Source organism: Parasteatoda tepidariorum, chromosome X1 (genome assembly GCF_043381705.1).
Source record: "Parasteatoda tepidariorum isolate YZ-2023 chromosome X1, CAS_Ptep_4.0, whole genome shotgun sequence".
Taxonomy (NCBI): domain Eukaryota; kingdom Metazoa; phylum Arthropoda; class Arachnida; order Araneae; family Theridiidae; genus Parasteatoda; species Parasteatoda tepidariorum.
Window position 1 is genome coordinate 43,260,681 of NC_092214.1, and position 24,732 is coordinate 43,285,412.

Here is a 24,732-nt window from a genome sequence, read left to right on the forward strand (position 1 = left end):
ACAAAGCAAATAGACTCTTCCTTCCAACATCAAACGCATGCGCTCTGACGAAAAGAGAGTCTAATGTACTGTCTACTGTATTGTTGTTACTTCGTTTTTGAAAGAGGAAAAACTAAGTTCCGTAAAGATTGATATGCCAAAGACGTATATTATCAATACCTCAACTATAGCCAAGCACCTAACCTCAGAGATCGTAGAGCACTACAGTGACCGTCAATATGTTCAAGAGATTAGCGGAGAATCTTCATTGCATTAAAAATATTCGAAAGATGGTGCGTAAAACTTTTTAACAAGGGATGTTGAAACGTGGCAGACATGAGTCAAGTCACTCTAACTCTAATGACTATGAATGAATCGACAGTACTGGAAAGTGCTGTATTATCATACTCTTCTGACCTAAGATCTTGTGACTTTGACTCAGTCCTACGATGAAGTAACTACTTCGTAACATTCCCTTCTGAACTATTCCAGAGATTCTTCCGGCTATAGACCATTCAAAATACTAGCAAACCAGGTGGTATCTGCAGGTGGTATCTATCAGTAATTGGTAAATGTCTGAGTTGTAAATAAATAGTTGCTTCTGTTTAAGTTCCAACCCTCGAAACAAAATATTGCTCGCTTTTTGTGCATTTATTATCACTCAAAAATATTTTTTTTCCAAATTTATTTAGAAGTGAGGGAATAAAAAAAAAATAAAAACAATTTAAGTTCAAATATAAAAACTTTCCAACCTTATGTTCTAACTTAAGAGCATGGATAAAACGAAGGCTGTAAGCTCATAACATCAAACAGCACCTAAAGCTACTTTAAGTATTGTTATTATATCACATTGAAAAGCCTGCCCTCTCATACTGGTGATGATTATTAAGTGAGTTTACTACTGTAAATCCAACGCTTACTTTAAATGAAGAAAAAAATACAGACTCAAAGAATAACATTAGTGCATCAAAAAATTGTGATTGGGTCAGCACCGTGTTGACCTTGCCATAATATACAGTCTTGGCACACCTTGGCGGGAAAAAACAAAGAGATAACACTTTTCTTTCAATGCAATGCCTCCAAAAGAAAACTTTCTATCCATCAGTAATCCATTTCAAATTTCCATATCATTGATAGGAAGTCTTAGATCAAAAGTGTTATTTACGAAATAGTTAAGTTTATGATCAGAAAGCTCGATTTGGAATGAAAATAACTTTTGCTTTGAGCATGTTTACTGAATCTCATTTCGATAAAATAATGGGTTTGAAAAAACTCTTTGGGATGTTTCAAAATTCGTACTTACTACTCAATAGGTCATTGAATTCTTAAAAGGGAAAAAAAAAGAATCATCTCGAGATTTAGTGTCATGGGATGTAAAAAATTAATATAAAATTAGTATTAATGAGCCATATATTATAACTTTTCAAATAATTTATTTACACCTTAAGAGATATTTTTTACAATGTATTTTTATACATGGTCGTGACAGCACAGTGCTTACAGTACAGTTTAACTCACAAATATACACACCCTGCTAAAGTATGCAAATCTAGCACATACATAAGTTGTGCACAATTTTTTACTATATTTCCCTAAAATAGACTTATTATTTCAGATTTATATGGGCTAACAAATTTTTCACACAATAATTAAGTAAGATAACAAATTCTTAATTAGTACAGAAGTAAACAAATTCAGAAAGAAAAACGCCATTTCAAAAATATAAGTATCCTGTATTAATTATGATATCTAATTGAAAAGCAGGCCAACTTAAAAATTGAAATTTCAAATTTACATCATGACTTGTGGAACTCAACAGTCAATCAATCAGAATGGTCTAATAACCGCATTTTGGTGCATGGGTAAAGAATAAAAGTTGTAGATTGTAAGATTTAGAGTTTTTTGACCAAACAACGCAAATATAAGTTGAATGAACGTGCAGGACACTCTAGTAAGCCCAAACTTTGGAAAGAAAGAAATATTATTTGAACTGAGCCAAGTAGGTCGATATTTTCTAATGAAATTTGAAGAGAAATAAACCTTGATGTCGCAAAAGAAAGAGTTCTTTGAGCAATAAAGTAGAATCATATCAGTGTGTTTTTTGAAATAGAAACTGCTCCAAATTCATCACAAAGTTACAAAATTAAAAAAAAAATGAACACCGTTTAGTCACGCATAAATATCAAAATATAAATTTTTGATGCAATGAAAATATTGTTTTCCAAATAATATATTTCATTATAGATTATTTGGTGAAAAAAATTAATTTAGGCTGCCCAGACTAGTAGTAATATTATTTAAAGGATTTGCAAAAAGAGAAGAAATACGTTTTTTCAATTTTTTTCCGGGAAGAAATTATGTTTTGAGGAATATATAATGTACGTGGGTAACTTAATTTAGCCCCTATTTCGTATAAATTAATTATAAAGACTCTTAAATAGTTTCACAGAATAAACTAATTTCGATATTGAGGAGGTACAGGAAATATAAATTTGTATTCCAACAAGACAACTAATCCATATGCTCAAGAGCAAGTATTGGTAGCAGGAGTTAGCACTAGTGGTTAGAGATTTGCAAGCTTGCTTCCTTGACTCAATTCCATGACCATTTATTTTAATAGTTACAACTGTTACATTATAATACATATCAAGTATGTTAATAATACGTTACATCAAATACGTTAAAAAAATGTTCTTTGAAGATATAGTTTCTTTTCTTTTTCAAAATTACTTATGTCTACTTACACTGTTGTTTTATTTTATTTTACTCATAGAAAATACTATAGATTAAGCTAATAGGCAAGAAATCATAAATTAATACTGAATTTAAATTTTCTACCATAAAATATATTTTTAACTCGCCAGTATATAAAATCAAAAGATGATAATCTAGCATTTTTAATTATTCCTGAAAGTAATTATACTATAATGAACTTAACCACAAGAAAGTCGAACCATGTAAAATTGTTATTATTACTCTCAATAATAGAAAAAAAAATTTCTAAGCTTTAAAGCAATTTCATTATACCCGCATGATATTTGTTTCTTTAAACAACTACATACACTTATCTCTGACCAAATTAACAATCACTTCAGAAGTAAAATTATTTCTTCCAAGATTCTTTTTTAAATTGATAAAACAGCTATTTAGGTTATTCTTTAGAAATACAGAAGCTTGAGAAGAGGAAAAAAAAGTCCATTCCAAAATTAAAGCCTTAGTGAAGTAAAGAAGAAAAAAAAATTTAACTCAGTGTTGTCAGTCAACATTCGAAAGCACATTGTAATCCCAATGTCACGAGATCTCTAAAAAACCTATACTGAGTATACATCATCACCTTCCTACTAATTACTTCAATACACGCTAACGTTATTAACGCGCTAATACCTTGTCTTTTCTCTACCCATCATTATGTGACCATTCATAGCACATCCAAAGAGGGGAATGAAGGGAAAAGCGATCTTTTTTTTAAAAAAAAAATATATATATATATGAGGTTTTTCTATTACACGACTTGTCGTGATCACTCTTGAAGAGTTTTTTAACCACCAACAATCGTGGTTTTCTCAGGATTACACAAAAACAAACGCTTAAAAAAAAAATTCGTCTTGGCGTTGACAGCAACCTGGCACGTAATCAAGACAGTTAATAAATAGCAAAGGGGAAAAAAGACCACAATCAATAGTGGCTGAAGCTTATAAGCAGGTTGTATTTTAAGGCCAGAGGTTGGTAATGAAGGCTTCTTATTTTGTTCGCAGTTCCCGCCTTCATCTGCCAATGACCCTGCCACCAATAACCAGAAGCCATGTGGTCCATCCTCGTGTGGTCTTTGAGAAAGGTAATTTACGAGAAATATCACTTAACTAGGTTCAGTTAGTTGAAAGGCTTTAACACCCTGCCGTCTTTTCGGAATCCCGTATTCTTATTTGTTTCAGTTTCTGTTTACTTGAAAAGAATAGAGGAAAGAAAAAGGAAACTCTGCTTAAAATGATTTACTTTGAATGATTTAAATTATTTATAGTCTCATGCTTTCTAAAACATAACGGAAGTTTTAATAAGTTCTTCGAAATATTGAACTTAGATTTTTCTTCATTTTTCGTTAGTTCACAAATCTTGAAAGATAAATAGCATTATCTTTTCTATTTTTTATCAGGGGAAACGGCATTTTCTGTTGGTAATAAATAAAGAAAGGTAATACTTATCAAGATATCAAGACAATGGAAATTCGAAATTCAAAAACAATAAATTTTGTCCCCGTCGATTTTTCTAGCGTTAACTTTCATTTATTTAAAACTAGTTAACTAGTTAAAGGCGTTAACTTGCACTCATTAAAAAGCTGCCATGAATGACCTTCTGAATATCCTTCCAGGTATTCCAGGTGGTTGGAGCCTTGTAAAGCACTATTAATAAGTTTTGGAATTATAGTGTGACTTTAGCTACTGCCTGTCTTAGCTTCGTGTTTCAAAAAATAAAACAGTTAGCTTGCTGTTTAAAATAAGTCCTTCGTTTTATGCATTATAATAAATTATGTTCATAATATTGATAAAAAAGTTCTCATATATACAGTTTATAATGTAATGGTATACATTCAATAATGCCATAATCCAAATTAGAAAAAAGAAATAAAAATATATGTAAAAACAATTTACGAAAAAAAAATATCTATGTCTTCTAATTTGTAGATAACCCCTTTTCTACACTAATAAAACAGCTCATGAAAGCTTGCACTTAACGCAGCTGCAAATTTCAAAGCGAGTGTTTTTCTTCATAAAGTGAACATTCATAAAAAAATAATAAATAAAAAAAATAATTAAAAACAAAATATGACGATATCAATATTACTTTACATTTTACTTTTTTTTCCCCTTTCTTTTTATCTGCGTTTTATCTGCTCCGCAGTAAAATTGTATTTGTATTTTCAAGCACATAGAAAACTTATAAAAATTAAAAAAAGTATGACATGATTAAGGTCACCACTCTAAGAGATACAAAACTGAGAAGAAATAAATAAACATAATTTGGTAAGATGAATAGATAAAGAGTTTGAAAGACATAAGAAACTATTTTTAAACTTTCTTTAAATGTATAAAACACTAACGAAAAAATATTTAAAAAGAATAATCATATCAGTAAATAAATTTTGTCTCATTTAGGATAAAATTATGGCTCATCGCTGGATATGCATTATTTTTTATAGAAAACATATAAATAGTAATTAGTAAAAATTTAAAACATAATAATTTAACATAAATTTGATATAATTTATTTTGAAATAAATTTAATAAATAAAAATATTATAACAAATAATATGCTAAATAAATTAATATAAATCAAATTAAACTTTTCATATTTTATTATTTCTCGTATAATTTTCTTTCTCAAAGATTTAAATTTCAAGTATTATTTATAATTTAAATTTAATTCTGAAACAATCTGATTATTTAAATAAATTATTTATTGCCGAAGTTAAATAATATATTAATAAAATTGAAAGTTAGATTGTATGCCGATAAGATTAATTGTCGATTAAAATAGGAAGAGTTTTTTTTATTATTTTTTTTTTTAAATGGAAGCTACCTTTTATTCTCTGGTACTGATTTAAACTAAATAGGCATTTGGTTTTCAATTTATAAGTTATTTCTAATTTTAGAACAATAAGTTTATTTATAAAATTATTTTATATTATTAGAAAGAAATTTCAAAAAAACTTATAATAAAAGTTTAAATGTTTTTTTAAATTACTACAATATTTTGAGTTATCTTATAAGAGTTAGCGCTAATTAAGACAATAATAAATAAATAAAATTTACTACTGAATTTCTTTTGTTGCTTCAGAAATATTGAGCTTTTTTTAAATAAGCGAAGTGAGATGAATTATTTTTGATTTAAATTGACATAAGTTGTCATTACATTTTTATTTAAAATCGTTTACTCCTATTGTAAATAGTTTCTATGCATTATTTTCTTTTATTTGGCCAAAAATCGTTCTATAATGACTCAACGAGGGATTTTATTAATAAAATTATTTTTAGTTAACTTATGAATATAATTGGAACCAGAATGGATATTACATACTTGAAAAAACTTAAGCCTCCTGAAACCTTCTTAAATTTGAAGTCATTCAACACTATTAAATTTTCATTATAAATAATAGAATATTTGTTGGCAGACTAATGTGATAATAAGGAACCATTTGCAAGCTTAGAACAGCCAAAATAATATGGTTTTCAGTAGCTGGTACTTGGATATTCTTTAACAATCGTTTGAGTTTCTTTTCAATTTTTATTTAAAGCTATTGTTGATTTTATTATTTAAATGAAAACGATTTCTTTTTAATGTTGCCACTCAGCGGAATTTCTGCATGTAATAAAGAACTCCATGTCTTTTGACGTGTGTGGGGAAGCAGGACTACTTACAGTTACGAAATTTTTTCATGGATGTAGACACCTATTTCGATTTTGTATTGCTAAGAACTATATTTTTGATGAGCTTTATTTATTTTAAAAGTCTTCTTTTTCATTCTCAAATTTATCTATCCGATAACTGCTTACAATGACTAATATTAGACTATTCGCAATCGCAACGCTTGAATACGCCCTCTAGCGGAGAGGGTTTTTTCAGGCTTTTATTTATTAAGTTTTTATTTAGCTCTATCGCCATTTGACTCTTTCATTTAGCTCTATCGCCATTGATTTTAGCTCTATCGCCATTTGAATGACGCCATTTTTCTCAGCAGCAAATAAGAAGCAAAATTTCCTTAAGGAAAATGCAGAAGAACTTCAAAAAACAACCCAGAATATTAGTAAATCGTTTGGAAGCATAACGCGTGCAACATTTCAGAACAATTTCTCAATTAACTTTTTCCTTTCCATTATCAACAAACATGCATCTGATAACTTCCGATTTCATGATCCCATTCTGTTACAGATGTGTGTATGACGGCAAAATACATTTTTGTCTTCAATTCATTGTAAATTAAAGTGAAGTCAATATTGTCTTCACTTTAGTGATGAAGTTGAACAACTTCATTCTAATGAATAAATGGGATTTCAGAACGTGCAGAACTGAAATAATTCTAGAATATGCTTCTTCTTCAGAGAATATTATATGTTTCTGTATCTATATCATCCGAATTACTTGAAATAGTATCATTTGTGTGTATTATTAATAAATTTTTATCGTTTTCTTCATCGTAATGTAATGAAGGGATAATCTATGTATACATTATTTGAAAATAAAATTTTCAAATGAAGAACTTGTCATTTTGCAGTTCTCCGAATTTATAAAACAAGTAAGTGTTATGATTTTTATAACAAAAAATTTACCTGTAAATATATAAAAATTTTTTTTAATTTGATGATAGATCTCTACAGAATGGTTTTCTACGTCTGATTCAGAATATTTAATATTAGATCATTGAATTTAGTATAATGATTTCACAGGCATTAGGTTTTTACTCTAATAAGAAGATAAGATGCATATTTTTTTCTGTATATTAACAAATATTTTCCCGATGTGTTTGGGATGCTCCTTCTTTAAAAAAAATGAGATTCCATTTTGTTTTCGCTTGCATAAGAAAGAATATCGAAAATTTTTCTATTCTTAAATTTAATAAGCCGCAAACGTTACCATGCTACACTGAATAAATCTCCAGTGCAACTGATGGTCGTTCTGTTCTGCTAGAAGTCATTCTTCTCAAATAACAACCCCTATAGATCGTCGCGCTCTCGAATTGTAAATAAGTTTTTTCTTTTTCTTTAAAAAAAAAAAATCTATCGATTTTTGTGTGTTTTTTATTCATTACCATTTTAAAATTTTCCTTTTTGAAGTCCAATTTTCGAGAAATGGATTAGAGTTTTTTTTTTTTTTTTAAATTAAAGAAACGTTTAAAACTGAATTCACAGTCAAAAAAAGGGCAGAATATACAACGCATGCGCAGCAAGGAGAAGAAAATAGAATGTAGCTAAATCCCCGCCATGGTTAGTTGCTGCCAAGCATTGATGATAAAAATGAGAATATGAATTATCACAGTTTTCTAAAAACGTCTGACGTGATGCCAAACGAAAAGAAAAAAAATGATTCCTTTTTAAGAAAAATTAGTTTTTGTATTGAACATCCTGCTATAGCCAATTACAAAAGTTAAGTCATTTATAAAGTATGTAAGAAAGAAAGCTTTCATGCTTTTGTTAAAATTTTAACTTATTCTTAAAGTCTATAATTTAGAAGTTTTTTTTTTCAAATTAGTATCATTTAAATATCAACAGTCTATTTTCTTAATGAGCAAAATTTTAATTTAATGTCTTTGTAGCATTAAATCTCTAATATTTTTAATGTCCACCTGAATTATTAAAGTGTATTCTGTTTATGCTTATAGCCTTAAGTTCAATTTAAACTTGAATTTTTCAAATTTGTATTTTCCAAGTCGACAGACACAGCTAGAGAACAAATTGACCAAATCACTGGAAATTTTTCAGATTGTTGGAAATACCAGCCAGCATCTAATGTTAAGTCAATAGCTTTTCAAAAAACACCTTTAATATAATAAAATATTACTAAATTTGAAAAGAGAAATTTGATAAGCAGACTCTATTTGCGCCATTTCGTCACGAAATCACGAATTGAAGAATCATTTCGTCACGAAATCAAGTGATTTGTGACGAAACACGAACTCCCTAATATATGACAAAATATTTCCTTAATTACGGAACCTCATCGTAGTTGCATTGTTTGAAATTGGTAACTAGAATGGCGAAACTAGAATGAAGACTAGATCATCAAAAATAAAGTTACGTTTCAGACGACAGACCTGGAAGATTCGAAGTTCGAATCCCGCTTCGGGCATGGGTGTTTTTTACCTCTGTTTGAGAAACACTGATCTACCTGCATGGTGACCCCGATAAAGTGATTGTTAGAAAAAGCATTAGGCACAACAAGTTTTTTTTTTCGGAAAAAATATAATTACGAAATACTTGTTTAATTTTGACAAAATTCGTTTCCTCGAAGAAGTGACGACAGTTATTTCATCACTTCGACGAAATGTTTGCTCGGAGCATATACCAGGAAATTGTTTCGTCAAAAGAGAAGAAAGTTTAATGAAATTTAAGCATCCATTTTTTATTTTTTACAGTGTGTCAGATACTAGTGCTATACGATCAGATATTTCGCAATATTTTTTTAAATATTTAAAAAAATGCGCAATATTTTTTTAAATCTTTACAAATATTTAATATACCGCTCAAAAGATTAAAATAAAACTAAAAAATGTTTAATAAAAAATGCTGCAGTCTTTTTTTATTTATTTTTATTTATTTTATTTTGTATTTTTTTTGACAATAATTCCCACAGTAGAGAATTTTTATTTAGTTATCCTAGTAAAAAATCCATGAAATGGACAAAATTCATTAACTTTTGTTGTGGAAGAAGGAAATAGAAGAAAAATAGTAGAAGAAACGATTACAAGCTGATTTTCAAATAAAAAAAATAATTTGTAACTGTTGGTCATGAAATTTCATATTGGAATTTCACTATATTTTGTTTGTAACAGTCTCTCTAGTAAAAAATCAATTTTCTATTAATTCATAACAATTGTATGAAAAAAAAGATATTTTATTTAAAAAAATGGTTCAAGAAGGTTTTGTAAGTAGATACCTACAATGTTTACAAGCATAAAAAATATATAGATCTACAATTTAGAATAAAATTAAATAGATTTATAGAGATGAAAGTTCAACGTCAAGGCCCGACCCATAGAGTTATAATCCCGCTGTTACTTTTCTTCGTCTTCTTCGAATTTTTTAAAACTTGTAAAAAGTTTTAAAAATTTCAAAAATGTATCTTTTAAAGCAAGGAAGAAATGTTGCCAAAGCTTCGCCTACTGCATTTTAGCCCTAAAGTTCAAAAAAAAAAACCTGTTGTGTTCCTGTTTGTTTATATTCACTTGGTTGATAGTTTTAAAGGCATATAATTGGAGTTTAGAATGAATAAAATGGAACAATTGATATTCATACATTTTAAGGAAAAGCAGCATGTTCATTTATATAGTAAATAAAACAAATGTCCAAAGAGGGTTAGATGAAATGTGTAAGTTCATACCTTTGACAAATTTTTCTGTTCAACTAAATGCAGTACAAGAATCACCATATTTTAAGATTTTTGGCTTTAAAATTCCCGCATCGATTTTCTTTCCTTGAAATAACAAGGAGAAGCGGATGAAAGAATATTTCTCTCCTTATTCGTCAATCACGTGGTTTCATTCAGAGGACAAAAATCATCGTGTTGTGTGCGCTTTATTTACATTTCTCCTCTATATTCTAACCTTATTATGAAGCATATTGCTTCACGTTTTAATGTATAAAATTTAACATGTTATGTAGATATAATAAATGTTTTTTTGGCTACTTAGCAACTTTATTCGGATACCTTTGGGTGTAAAATAAAAATGAACAGCTAAAACCTATGCAAAAGGTTAACTAGAGAAAAAATAAAATATAAATAAAATTCCTTCACTTATAATTCACATTTTTTAATAGGTTACAGAAATATTTTGTAGTTCTTTTTTCCCTCAGAGCATGTTTAAAACCAATTTTTATTTAATCGAAACCAAGCAAATTACATTAAAGAAATAATAAATTAATTAAGTAATGCTTACGTGAATTATACACATTATTTATTACTCAGTTATTTTGCTTTTGCAACTACAGCCTTTACCTAAACAATTGAGAATTCGTTCTGAAACTATAAAGTGAATGGAAATTTGCCAAAAGGAGGCAAAGTATGCCGCCTATAAAAAGCCTTTAAGATATTTTTTTTTAAAAGAATGTATTATATTATTTTGTTGTTTAGCGGAAGATTGACTCTTGGCTTCAAGTTTGAAATGTTAAGTAATGTTGTTTTAACTAAAAGGTCTTAACATTCTTCTGCTATGAAAGTGTTACCTTCTAATAATGTCTTAGTAAATTAGAACAATAAAAATACTGAATCAGAAGAAATTTAATAATTGTATGTTTTTCAAGAGTAAATATGTTATTTGGAAATGTCTCTCTCTTTCTTTGTGTTATAAGTTTTTTTTTTAAATTTTTTTTTAACATTAGTAAAAATTAAGACGGATATAAAAATAAAATGTTAATATAGTTCTATGACTTCCATATTAAAGTGAACACATTTATGCTTTTTAGAAGGATACTAAATATTTTATTTTAAACCTGAATTTAAATTAAAAGAAATTGGCATTACTTAATTCATTCAACTAATTTTTTCTTCAATTAATTTTGAAGAAATTGACAATTAGCAGATACATGACTGTCTCTTCAGACTACGTCATACAAATTACATAAACGTGTTTAAACATACAAATTTTAAGATTAAAAAATTATTCAAAACTAATTTACATTAGTAGAAACATGAATGTTTCATTAGACCATGTCATCAAAGTGATATGTTTAAACGTACAACTTTTAATCTTGAAATGCAACCAAAACTAATTGTCATAATTAAAAACTTTAATCTTTAATAAGACCACGCCATTAAAGTAATAGGATATTTAAATATTGTTTTCTAAGTTGGAGAAAAATATTGATCAAATAGGAAGTGAATAAAGAATTTTACTATTTTTGTAATTGGAAGTTCATTATTCATAAAACTTGTCCTCGTTAAACTGTTCTACCGAAAAGTGCTCGACTTCGCGTGCAGGTCGTCAGGCTTCCGAAGCGATGATAACCAAAATTGTGATGGCATGTCTTCGGATCATCCATGTTTCCCAGACCGTCGCCAATAGCCCATTGTGCAGCTCTAGTGCGACGTAAATGAACTACTACTACTACATAAAACTTGTAAAACTAAAGCATTGTGTAATTAATAGTGAATAAATCTTTTTCAAGTGTCATTCTAAATTTTATTTTCCTTTATACGACCCCATGGGAGTATTGATATAGTGTGTACAGAACTCAAAATAAAAAACGGATCACTCTGAATATTTTTTGATCTAAAAATTAGATTTTCACGATCTGGGACTTAATCTTTATCTTTTTTGAAGGTAGTGCGGACGATATTTTAAATTACAAAATCAAGACGATTTTAAATTTGATTTCTCACGAACTATTCGACCGATATCTTACAATTCAAATTTTTTGAACCATTATTAAATTTAAATAACAAAAAGTAATAAACATTTTTTTGCTTGGAATTATCTTTGAATAAACGAGTTTAATAATTTTGAGGAAATTTTTTTTAATTTGCTTTGTAAGTTCTCGAGATCATTGGGGATCAGAAATCCAAATCTGTCGAAAAAAAGATATGTTAATGCAGAGAAAGCTAGTTTTAGCGCTAGTTCATAACTTAAAATATCGTCAGCTCTATCTGATTAACACATTTGAGGTCCTCCTCTCGAACCATTAAGATTGAAATCTAGAAAGTGACAATCCGATCATTAGATCAAAAGTTATTCAGAGTGGTACGTTTATTATTTTTTTCACTCTGTGCGATACGTCTAATTTTCCATTTTAACAACGGTTTTGTTTAGTGAAAGAAAACGGTCATAAACTGTCACCAATTTAATTTTTTTTAAACATAATGGATGCGTCACACACCTTCAGGCACAAAAGTTCATGCAAAAAACTATAGTTTTAAGCTGCAAAACAAAATAAAAAATAAAAAAAAAAACTTCAACTTTAACACAAAAGTAACTCAAAAACCAAAATTCATATCAATAACATTTCCAAATCAGAATGTCCCCTAAACTTCTCCTTAAGAATATAAAAAGTAATGAATAAAATATTTTTTCTGAATAAAATATTTTTTCAGAATAAAATATTTTTTCTGAAAATAGTTTTTACTATATGAGAATAAAAAGCACGTGCGACGAAAATCTTAAGTAACGTAGTCGGTGACGGCAATTATTTTATTTTTGAAACATAAAGAAACGATATTTGTGTTAGTTTTTAATTTTTATTTTTATAAGCACATACACAGAAAAAAATTAAGAAAAAAATACTATTTCACAAAATTCATATCAATAACATTTCCAAATCAGAATGTCCCCTAAACTTCTCCTAAAGAATATAAGAAGTTCAATATTTTTTCTGAAAATAGCTTTTACTATATGAGAATAAATTTAATAGAATAATTTTTTAATTTTTATTTATATAAGCACATACGCAGAAAAAAATTAAGAAAAAATACTATTTTACAAAATTCATATCAATAACATTTCCAAATCAGAATGTCCCCTAAACTTCTCCTAAAGAATATAAAAAGTTCAATATTTTTTCTGAAAATAGTTTTTGCTATATGAGAATAAAAAGCACACGCGACCAAAATCTTAAGAAACGTAGTCGGAGACGGCAATTATTTTATTTTTGAAATATAAAAAGAAACGATATTTGCGTTAGTTTTTAATTTTTATTTATATAAGCACATATATAGAAAAAAATTATGAAAAAAATACTATTTCACTGATTTATACAGACGTACAAATGTACATATTTTTTTTATTTCAAGGGAATCCATTTGTTTCATTCATTTTTAAAAGTTCTTAAAAAGTTACTCCTACGTTTTTAAATGCACACAATCATTTCTTTGTTGTTGCATCTATAAGACATTTTCAAACTCATAAACTAGCAGATTTACGTCAACTGAAATCAACTGTGGGAAAAGGGAAAAAAATCACCATAAAAAATAAAGCGACACCGTTGAATTCTTGAATTTATATCTTTTTAGTTGCTCGAATAGTCGGATGCGATTTTTCGCCAGAACTGTAAAGTTAGTAAGTGACGGTATTTTGATACTTAATTCTTTGAAGGGCAACTTAGAATAGTTGCCCTGAGCATATAAATTAGATGTTTTATTGTTGATTGGAGGATGAAGTAGGCATTTTACGAGCTTCTAGGTATGCGCATATACTGATATTTATTGTAGTCTTCGGAATTTAACCCCAGTTATAAAAATGCCACAAAAAACTGTACATTTTCCAGATGAGGCAGTCACAGCACCAAATTATTTTTTCCAACATTTATGACTTCTGTAATTGATATCCAGGATTAAAAAAGTGATTTTCGGATTTTTATTGAAAAGTAACCGCACTGTTGCTTAGGATGTTACTCTAGCTCGTAAAGCAATTTACTGTCGAAAAATTATAATTTTACTTTCAAAAAATCTCTAAGACAATATACTAACCTTTTAGATAATTTCAATTTAAACAAAATTAAAATCGATTAAGGAATTCGATTAAAAAGTGCAGAAATTACAATTTATATAGCCTAAGTGTTAATATATAAATTTCCTATTGTCCGTTCTTCTCATTTGAGATGTTTAATTAAAAATATTAGATACAAGGATTAAGACGTCTCTTATTTAATAAATTCGGTTTTTATAAACAAATATTAATCAATTAAATAAAAATACAGTTATATTCCAATCCAAGAAAAAAGAACCTCCTGAATATCTCAAACTCTATACGATGGAATTTTATGTATATTGTTGAATTTTCACAATTTTGGGAATTAATCATAAGTACCCCATTGAGCTATCTTTATATTTAAGTTACAGAAGTCGATACTGTGGAAAAACATGACAATTTTCGCCATTTTAACTAGCAAAAATCAAAACTACATAATCGATACGAACTTCATCGCACCATATTTAAGTTTCTGCTTTATTCTACGTCGTACTCTTTTTGTCCAATATTTTTTCAAAAGGAATTATATTGCTCTTAAAAGAATTGGTCGATAGAAGTTAATTTTCCCAACATTTGTAAGAATTTTAAAATTAGTACTATGTTCGTTAATCCATAAAACCTTTATATTACCATCCTTTTTTTTTCGCTCGCCAAAAGCAAAGAAAAATTTATTCAAAAGAGTCACTCAATCGAATGTTCTGTGTTCTTATGAGTCGGAAAATATCAATTTACAATGCGTATAAGTGATTCAAATAATTATGAATTTAGATATTATATGATAAAAGAAATAATAATAATAAAGAATTAATAAAGGACAGTTTATATTAGCAAAGCTCGTTGCAAATGTTATGCTGAAAGGAAAAAGAATCTGATTACTGATAATACTTAAGAGATAGGGTGTATTTTGTGCTTTGTACACTACAGAGAAAAATAACGTGAATAAAGCACAAACAAATTGCAGAAATGGAAATATTATAGTTTCGGTTCTTTAAGCAAGAACCTTCTTCTGGGTCTTAAGGCCGGTTTACACGGTCCAAGTTCTTGAATCCGAGAAATTGGAGGAACTTCTCTGTCCAAAAAATTGGATGATTCGTCGACACTATCCAAGTTCTTGAATGTCACTGATTGGTCGGAAGAAAAACTTGCGCATGCTCATTACTCATATCCAACATTATAAAATCTTACTTACATGAATTTAAAATTACTAAACAAATTCAAATAAAATCATAATAACACAAATAGACCATAACAGATTAATTTATTTGGACTAAAATATACGAAAACAGACAACAAAATTTCATAAGCTGATGCCTGCTTGGTGATGTCACAAAACCTAAGACGCTGATTGGTTAAGGGAGGAAAAACATGGATGGAAAGTAGAACATGCTCTACTATCGTCCAAGGACTTGGACCAAGTACTTGGATGATCGTTTACACAATCCAAGCTCAAAGTAAAACAAGTTTCCATCAATATCAATCAATCTTCTTCCAAGAACTTGGATTGTCTAAACACCAAATGAATCCAAGTTAAAATTTAAAGTTAAACACCAAGTTAAACACCAAATGAATCCAAGTTGAAATTTCATTTGGTTCCTTAAATACCAAATGAAATTTAAAAAGTAAGGAGATAAAGACGCACAAAGTTGTTTAACCAAACAGGACTGAGGAACAAATTTGAATAACTTAATAAAAAGAAGGATAAAAAACATGTGTGAAGGCGTTTGGCGGAAATATGTAAATATTTTGTAAAATTCTAATAATTTTGTTAATAATCTTTCCAATTTCCTACCCTTTTCCAATATTCGGAAACCTCTTCTAGTTTTATCTTTTATCCTCTGAGGTTTCAGCCAAACCTCCTCAAACCTATGTCTTATCACCCTTCATTTTTTTTTTTTTTTCAAACTTGCATCACAGTCCTGATTGGTTAAACCACTTTGCACTCTTTACTTTCCCACCGTCATTTGGTGTTTAGACACTGAGGAAGGTTCTTGTTTAGAGAACAGAAACTATAGTATGTCCATATCTGAAATTTATATGTGTTTATACCCATTGTTTTTCACTTTACAAGAAGTATACCTATCTCACCCTGTAGATTTGAGAATAAAAACATTATTTGTAAGCCTATTTTGTTTTTGCAAGTTATGTTTTTAATCTTAAACTTTTTTATCCTTTTTTTTCTCGCGCTGAAAACAAAGATAAATTTATTCAAACGAATCAGTCATTCAAACGTACTGTGCTCTTATGAACCGGAAAATATCAATTTACAATAAGGATAAGAGATTCAAATAATCATGAATTTAGATATTATATGATGAAAGAAATAATAATAAAGAATTAATAAAAGGAAAAAGAATTAATAAAGGACAGTTTCTACCGGCAAAGCTCATTACAAATGTGACGTTGGATGTTAAAAAAAAAAAAAAAAAACTGATTAAGAAGTATACCTATCCCACCCTGTAGATTTGAAATTAAAAACATTTCTTGTAAAACAACTCTCATGGATGCTGAATAAATAAAGAGTTCAGTCGGAATAAAATACTCAATGGAGCCTCAGTTCATTATGTGTAAGTAATCTTTTCCCAGGAAAAATTATAACTGAATACTTTGTTCGGTGTAATCAAATGCTTTAAAAATATATTCATCCTCTAAAATGGGACGTTTTTTAGACGTCGGTGTTGAGGAAAAAATATAATGTCGAAGATACGTAAGAATGCTTTCCATGAAAATATAAATAGATTCCGGTTTCAGTTGGCGGATTAATGCAAAGCGTTATTCATGAGTTCAGGAATAAAACGTGAAATCGAACAACTACGCTCATTTTCGCGCCTTACTAACTAATCAACTGGTGGCGTGAAATTACTTTTATAATGCGTGAAATTTAAGCATAAAACATTTGATACATTAAAATTTTGCTTATGCTTTTACGTTACGTGAGAAATGCTATAAATGTGTTGCAATATACATTTTGTTATTCAATACGCGTTGCAACACTGTATAATTGAATTGTATTTTATCACAAATAATATTGCGGAACTATGGAAATATGGTAAAAACATTAAATGGCTTTCTTTATTTTTGAAAGTTAGACAAAATGTTAGTTTGTTTTTATTTAGGGGAGAGTCGGGTAGCCTCGCTCACTTAAGGAGTATTGCTTATATTTCTGTATAATAATGAGATCCAAATATTAACATTATATCTAATTCTTAGACTACGCTCTAAGTTGGATTTTTTTCTGTATTATAAGGCATGAATAATAAAAAAAAGTAAACAAAAAAGGTAATTTTTGGTCTTTTTTGGTAAACTTACCCAATTTTTTTTAAATTTTTGTTTCCCATTATTTTTTAATGTATAGTACACACATAAATGCAATTAAAAAATTTCAAAATTTTGTTTTCGAAAGTATTCAGGTACCTTAGTTAAGTTTTGAAAATTAAGTTTTTTTATTTATTTAATTTGAAACCGAAATTTCAAATCCGCTATTTTCTTAAACGAGAACACACAAATTACACATTAAACAGACCACCGACATTTTTATGTTTTTAAAATAATGTTAGTGGCATCAAAACAAGTCACGTATATAAGCATGAAGGAGAAAAATTCATTCAATTTAACATACTGTCACTGCTTATCTTTGAGTCCCACGTGCGAAAATTTGACAAAGTGTAGCGCTCATNGAAAATAAATAAGTAAGCAAATAGCTTATCATAATATTTATGATTTCTTGATATTAAATTTAATTTGGATATATCAATTACATTTTAAAAATATTTAATTTTTCATTTTTAAATATATAAATTTATGTTTCATATAATATTAAAACATATATTTGCTGTTAAAAATGCATATAACACTCAAATTTGAAGCAATAAAATAATAATCTTTGGAACCGTACATTTATCGACGAAATAAAATTGGGCGGTTATACCCGACATTCATGTAAGCGGGGCTACCCGAAATCCAATTTTTTTGTAAATTTGTAATTTCTCGAACAAATTTTTACGTACAAACTTCTTTCTTTGTGCAAATTAAACTTAAGACTACATACTTTAATGCTCTATGAATTAAAAAAAATTTTTTTTTAGTATTAAAATGAAGTTTAATCGAAACATTCAACCAATTTTTCTTAATTTCATGACTACTGTATTCAACATATTTTCAAAACTATTGTTTACCATGTTACCAGCTGCATAAATACTTGAAACTTTGAAAATAATCTTTTTTTAATATAACAATTAATGTCCGATGACCCATTGACTTGAAAAAATATTCTATCGATATGAAATTGACAGTGGGCGGGGGTACCCGACTCTCCCCTAAATAGAGTTAGATACAGTAGTTTTTAAATTTTGTTAAAAAAAAATACATGCTTTTTAAGATAACGTGTTTAATCTGGATAATGATACACAAAATACATGATTAACACAAAATAAAATCAAATAGGTCAAGCTTCAACAGCTTGCTATATTTAACAAACAACCACTGGAAAACATTTTATTAAAACTTAAAAAAGACACTAAATGTTCTTTTCAAACTAAAGTAAAACTTTTCACATAATATGTACCTATTATTCAAAACTGGATATCATAATGTTCTAAAATTTTACAGGGAATTCTGGATGGGGGTAAGATTAACATTAATATAATAGGAATACATAAACCAAGTTTTTTCCATGCTTGTTTTGTGTTTTAAACATCGCCTTGCAGCCATTTCATTTAAAGTATAAAAATGCTCATTAATGTGGTTTTTTAAAAAGTAAAGTTTTTCGCAAAAATATGCTTTCTATTAAGAACACTTTTAATGTATTTATATTTTAATTTATATTTAGATACACCTTTTACCTTAGTGCTTTGTTTAAGAAGATTCATTGATATTTTGGAACCAACAATGTAATGAAATTTTAACTAATTTTATAAATAAATCATTTAAATGGAGTTTTTTTCAATATTTAAAAAAAAAAACATATTGCTGAAAAATAAACTTCATAAAACTTACATTAAAGTCTGTAAAAGAGCTCACATAATCACTAGCACGAACAAATTTCAAACATCTAATTAACAAAAACTGCCGTCTCAAAATTAAATTCTTAGTTTATGAAGAAGTAGAGTACATTCTTACAACAACTCGTTGTAGGCCAGGGCGAAAATGGAGGTTAAGGCTACATAATTCCGAGACTATAATTGTGACTATGTGGTCAGAATTGCTCACAGTATAGGGCAAAATGTGGAAATTGCTTCACTGGCCAATTAGCATTTTTAAGAATGGTCACTTTTTCAAAAATTGAAAATTTTAAGGAATTTAAAAAAACTTTTGATAATAGTGATATAAGGCATTTCTTGTGGGGAGAGTAGAACTCGACCATGTCAACCGTCATCTATGAAAAGGTACCTCAACATAGAATTGAGTTAACATGGCTTCTATACTAGGAAACTGGAATTGTGTTTTTGTAGTGGTAGATACACTACAATACTCCCCCACCAGAATTTTTTCCGTGACAGAATTCGATGAACGGATACCACTAGTTGATTCATTGCTGTTTATTGAGAAGCCGGGAGAGCTGTATTAAGATCACCATGCTTTTTGCTGATCGTGAGAGCTGTATGAAGTTCACGTGGTTGCTCCTGTGTTGCCATTAGCAGTCGAGTGTACGCAGGCCAACGTTGTGCGAGATCGAGACTGAGTAGCAACAACGTGAAGAGGACAATGTCACAGTCACAAGCAGCAAGTCAACTGTTCAATGTGATCAATCTATCGAGGTGGGCGTGTTCAAATCGAAGTGGTTATTACAGTTAAGATAGGCGTGTTCATTTCGAAGTGGGAGTTTCTGTCAAGGTATGCATGTTCACATCACGTCCGAAGGTCACCAATGTGGGGAGAGTTGTTATCGACAATGTCAACCTTCATCTATGGAAAAGGTACCTCAACATAGAATTGAGTTAACATAGCTTATAAACTAGGGAATTGGACTTGTACTTTTGTAGTGGTAGATACACTACATTTCTTATAAAACATTTCTCAAAATACGGTTAACATTACAAGGTTTATTTCTAAAATGAAGAAACATTTTAAGAAACAAGCATGAAATAAAGTAATTTGTTAAATTTTATAAATTATTCATAATTCCATATACGTTAAAAAAAAAGTATTAACCCTTTATATCACCTTGTTGCATATCTGCAACATACACAAAAAGCCTATGTCTTTGCCCCAACAAATTTTGAAGGACGATTTCGGCGATTGTCGGCCAAAACCAGTGGGCCAAGATGATATTGGGCACTGGCTTAATTGGGCTAACAAAAGAATCAGATGCAAATATCCAAAATGCAAAGGATTTACACAAACTATTTGTGAGAAATGTGGAGTAGGACTTTATTACAACAAAAGTAACAACTGTTTTAAAAATTTTCATATGAATTAAAATTTTTGAATCTTTCAATCTTAGTGCCATTTTTCACAATGTTGCAGGAATGCAACAAGCACTTTTTTGTCATTTTGCATAAGGTTGCAGAAATGCAACAATCAATTTTTTTCCAAAATTTTTTTTATTTTATGTTGTAAATTTTTTATTATTTTTTACATGCTTAGAATGATGTATTCTAATGTATGAGTAATTTTTATTAAAATCAGAAATGTTGAGATATAAAGGGCTAAAATGAGCACGGAGTGCATTTTCGACGAAACAAATGATGATTGGCTGTCCGTGGCAGCCAACCAACCTTTTGATATTTAGTCGCCAACCTTTTTATATTTAGTCGCCCTGCAAACCGACAATTCTGCGCTATATAGCGCAAACAGCACTCTTATAGAAGATGGTGTATCATACAATTTGAGGTTCAAGTGAGGATCGAACCTCTGCCCTTCCCAATAACAGTTCTGTGTCATACTGTGTTTTTTTAAAAAAATTAAATGTATACGTTTTCATCAAAACCGTTTTTAATTATAAAGAACAATATCTATAAAGAATAACCAAAAAGAAGAAAGATAATAACTATAAAGAATAATTTTTGCATTAATAAATTCATGAATTGCTACGTAAAAGTATGTAAGAAGTTCAACAGTTAAAAAGGGTTACGAAATTTTCATTTTGATGTTTAAAAAAATAATCAGTTAAACCAAATGAATGTATTCAAATATCAAAGAAAAAAACGGTTCAGAGAGGTCATTCTGCTTATCTCATATTTAAATAAAAAGATGAGAAAATATCTACTTATCAATCACTCTTTCTGTATTACTTTGAGAATTTGCAGATACTTTTTAATCTTTTTTGGCAAACTATCTAGAACATTTTGTTTCAAAAAGTTGCGTTTTTGTATAAACTTTTATCAACAGTAAGCGTTGAAATTTCAGAGATAAGAAGTTCTTCAATGGGAATTGTCCTTGGTTACCAGATTTTCTATTTTTTATTTCATCATTTTCTCTACATGATTAGATCTAATAATTAAGGGTATGTTGTTTATTTCGGATAAATTTATCTATCAAAGTTTTAAAGATAAAAACTTTAAAAAACTAATTTAATAGAAACAGTTATGGATTAGTCATGATTTATGATCTTTAGAATCAATCAATAATATCATATTAAAATAAAAAAATATTTTGTAAAGTATTTGCAATATATAATGCACAAGAACAACAACTTTCTATGTACGAGAAATTAAAATAATTATAAATTACAAATAGTAACAGAAGAGAAAAAAAAAAGTTGATTTTTCAGGAATTCCATTTAGCTTTTATAACAGGACATAAAGTGTGCAAAAAATAAACATAACACTGAATGACTTTTGTTCTAATGATCGGATTTTTACGAACTAGACCTTAATCTTAATAGTTCAAAGGGGTGAATTCAAATTAAGTGCAGATGATATTTGAAGTCACGAAATCAGACACAAAAACGCACTTTCTCTGAATAAGCATACTTTTTTTTCGGACGGATTATGATTTCTGAACCCCGAAATATAGGGGGTAGCCAATCTTGGAAATATGGTTACAATAGTTTGATTAGGAGAACGTTCGAAAGTTTAGACCCCTTAATGTTAATTTTACCTTGTGCTTATTTCGCCACATCTAGAGAACTTTTCAAGCTAATTAAAAAAAATTTGCACACAATTACAAAATTTGTTTATTTGGAAATAATTCCATGCAAAAAACGATTTAATAACAATTTATTATTTTTTATTATTTTATTTAATTGTGGTCGAAAAAATTTTGAACCGAAAGGTATACAAATTTTAACATCATTTTGATGAAGGTAATTTTATATGGCAAAATACAAAATTTGAGCGAGATTGGTGGAAATATCTAACTTATTAAAAATTTGATTTCTTGGAAAATATACGAACTAGTACATAAAAATCCGATCAGAAGATTGAAAGTTATTCAGGGTGTTTAATTTACTTATTTATTTATTTTGTATACCGTACATTCATATAATTATACATACATATATATAACATATAACCATGCAAGTTATTATATACATAAATAAGTAATGAATTTTCCCAATAGCCCGACTAGGGTCAAATGCTGTCATGGATATAGAAACTCAACGATTTTGTGATCAACGACATGATGGAGGCAAGGAGGTCAGTATTGCAGTGACTTAACTTTTCAGAAACGACCTATTGGATTGAAACTGGAAAGGCTTCATGCTATGATTGGTTGAATAATTGCCCCATAGACATCTTATATAACTTATGTATAGTAAAATTTATGTTGTACAGAAATATTATGTGAGTAAAGGAGAAAATATTTACTTTATTTACTAACTAGGTTTATATTGAATCTAAAATGTTTGTATGCGCGTTCTTCTTTGGCTAAATTAATATTCTTTACAAATTTAAAAAATCAGGAATCCTAAATTTATGTTTACAGAATGCACGCTATTTAGGAGAACAAAATTAGAAAGAATAATTTTTTAATGTTTATTTATAATTTCCATTAAAAATAATTATTTGACTATGCACTCAATTTTAAAAAATTCTTAAATACTTCAGATGGAATATTTTTACACAGATTTTAATAAACCATTATTAAAAATTAGAGTTTTTATTATTTAAACATTAAATAAACAATTACAAATATTTTCAAACAATTAGGATACTCTAAATTAACAAAAAAAAATTTCCGTAATTGTATCTTTAAATTTATTCAGTGAGAAATATTTATAGAAATATAATGTAGGAGATTTATCTTTTTTTTTTGTTAAATAAGGATATGATATGGTTCCGCATAAAAGACATTTTTTATCAAATTTTCCGGAAATATAAGCGTCACAAAAAGATTAATTGGCTTTAAAATTCACCGTGATAAGCTTTCTTTGGAATATTATGACATTTATGTACTTTTTTGGACAGAGCCTATTCAAAAAAAGGTTGGAAAAAAAATCCCAACTCTGAAATAAAAACGAACGTTATTTTTTCTACTTTTTTTCACATTCGAAGGAAAAACTTCAATTTTTTCTAAAGAAAAGAAAGGTGAAGAGATCGGAAACTTTTCAAATACTCACCTCACTTACACCCTTACCAGCAAAGAAAAAAAAAGGGGAAAAAAAAACTCCTAAAACTTTTTAATTTTTTTTTCTCCCCATAAGAAGCAGTACTCGAAAGACGTAAAAGAATCAAACTTTCACTCAAACGTTTCCTGACGTTTGCAGATAATGTAAAAAAATATATAAAAAATCTGATTTCACCCCAGAATAGTGGAAATTCCCTTAAAAATACCCGCAGGGGTTATTAACCTATGCTTTACCCAGTATTTCCCATGATGGCGCAGCACTTTAGCCACTTGCCTCTTTAACTTTGACTGCGCTTTTATAACTCCTCCCCACACTATCAAACAACTTTACTTCTTTCCTATCGCATTCCGATGTAGTTTTTAAAGGGGGGAATTTTTATTCCGTCCCTATGTGGTAGCAGAATCGTAATCCGGAAATAAAAACGAAACGTTTTTCATTAAATGGCTACGGTCTTTGTTGGAAGAAAGTCTTAAACCCAGCCGATTTTTATTCTATTGCTCAATAACATGCTACACTTTTTCTTTCTAGTCTATATCCTATTTTTGCCTTCATTCTCTGGCAGGTTTAGAATTTCACTAAATAGGAAAAGAAGCGGGATCAGTTAAGTCCAGAATGCTCTAGTGAATATGGATTGATTGGCTTTATGAACTACGATGCTTTTCTTTTCCTGTCTTTATAACGAGGCAGAGTAAATTCATTGTTATTTAAATGGGCTCTTTGTTTTGCGAAGGGATTTTTTTTTTCTTTGTTTATGTAGGTTTTATATATCAGCCAATTGCGTATTTTTACCGCGTATGTTTTGCTTCGTTTGTATATTATGATTGTATTTTGCTACTTTACAGTATAAAAAGTATCAAATGAGGTAAAAATCTTAATTATATGATTTTCGCAGTATATAATAAATTGGTATTTAATAATAAATTTATAAAAAGTTAAATAAGATATGTGATAAAATGAAAAGTTTTTGATAAAAAAAATACAGATTTTAGCATTAATTAAAGATGCAATGTAAAAAATTCCGTATCAAATTACTTATTGATTGAACTGATTGTATTTTGTTATTTTACAGTATAAAAAG

At 28.6% G+C, this 24,732-nt stretch overlaps 1 long non-coding RNA gene across 1 annotated transcript; it reads left to right on the forward strand.

The window, feature by feature from the left end:
• The first annotated feature begins 3,676 nt into the window (after nucleotides 1-3,676).
• On the forward strand, nucleotides 3,677-22,869 carry LOC139427130 (uncharacterized). The gene is made up of 2 exons (XR_011638282.1): nucleotides 3,677-3,814; nucleotides 22,646-22,869. It is a non-coding gene; the product is annotated as an uncharacterized lncRNA (long non-coding RNA).
• The last annotated feature ends 1,863 nt before the right edge of the window (nucleotides 22,870-24,732 follow it).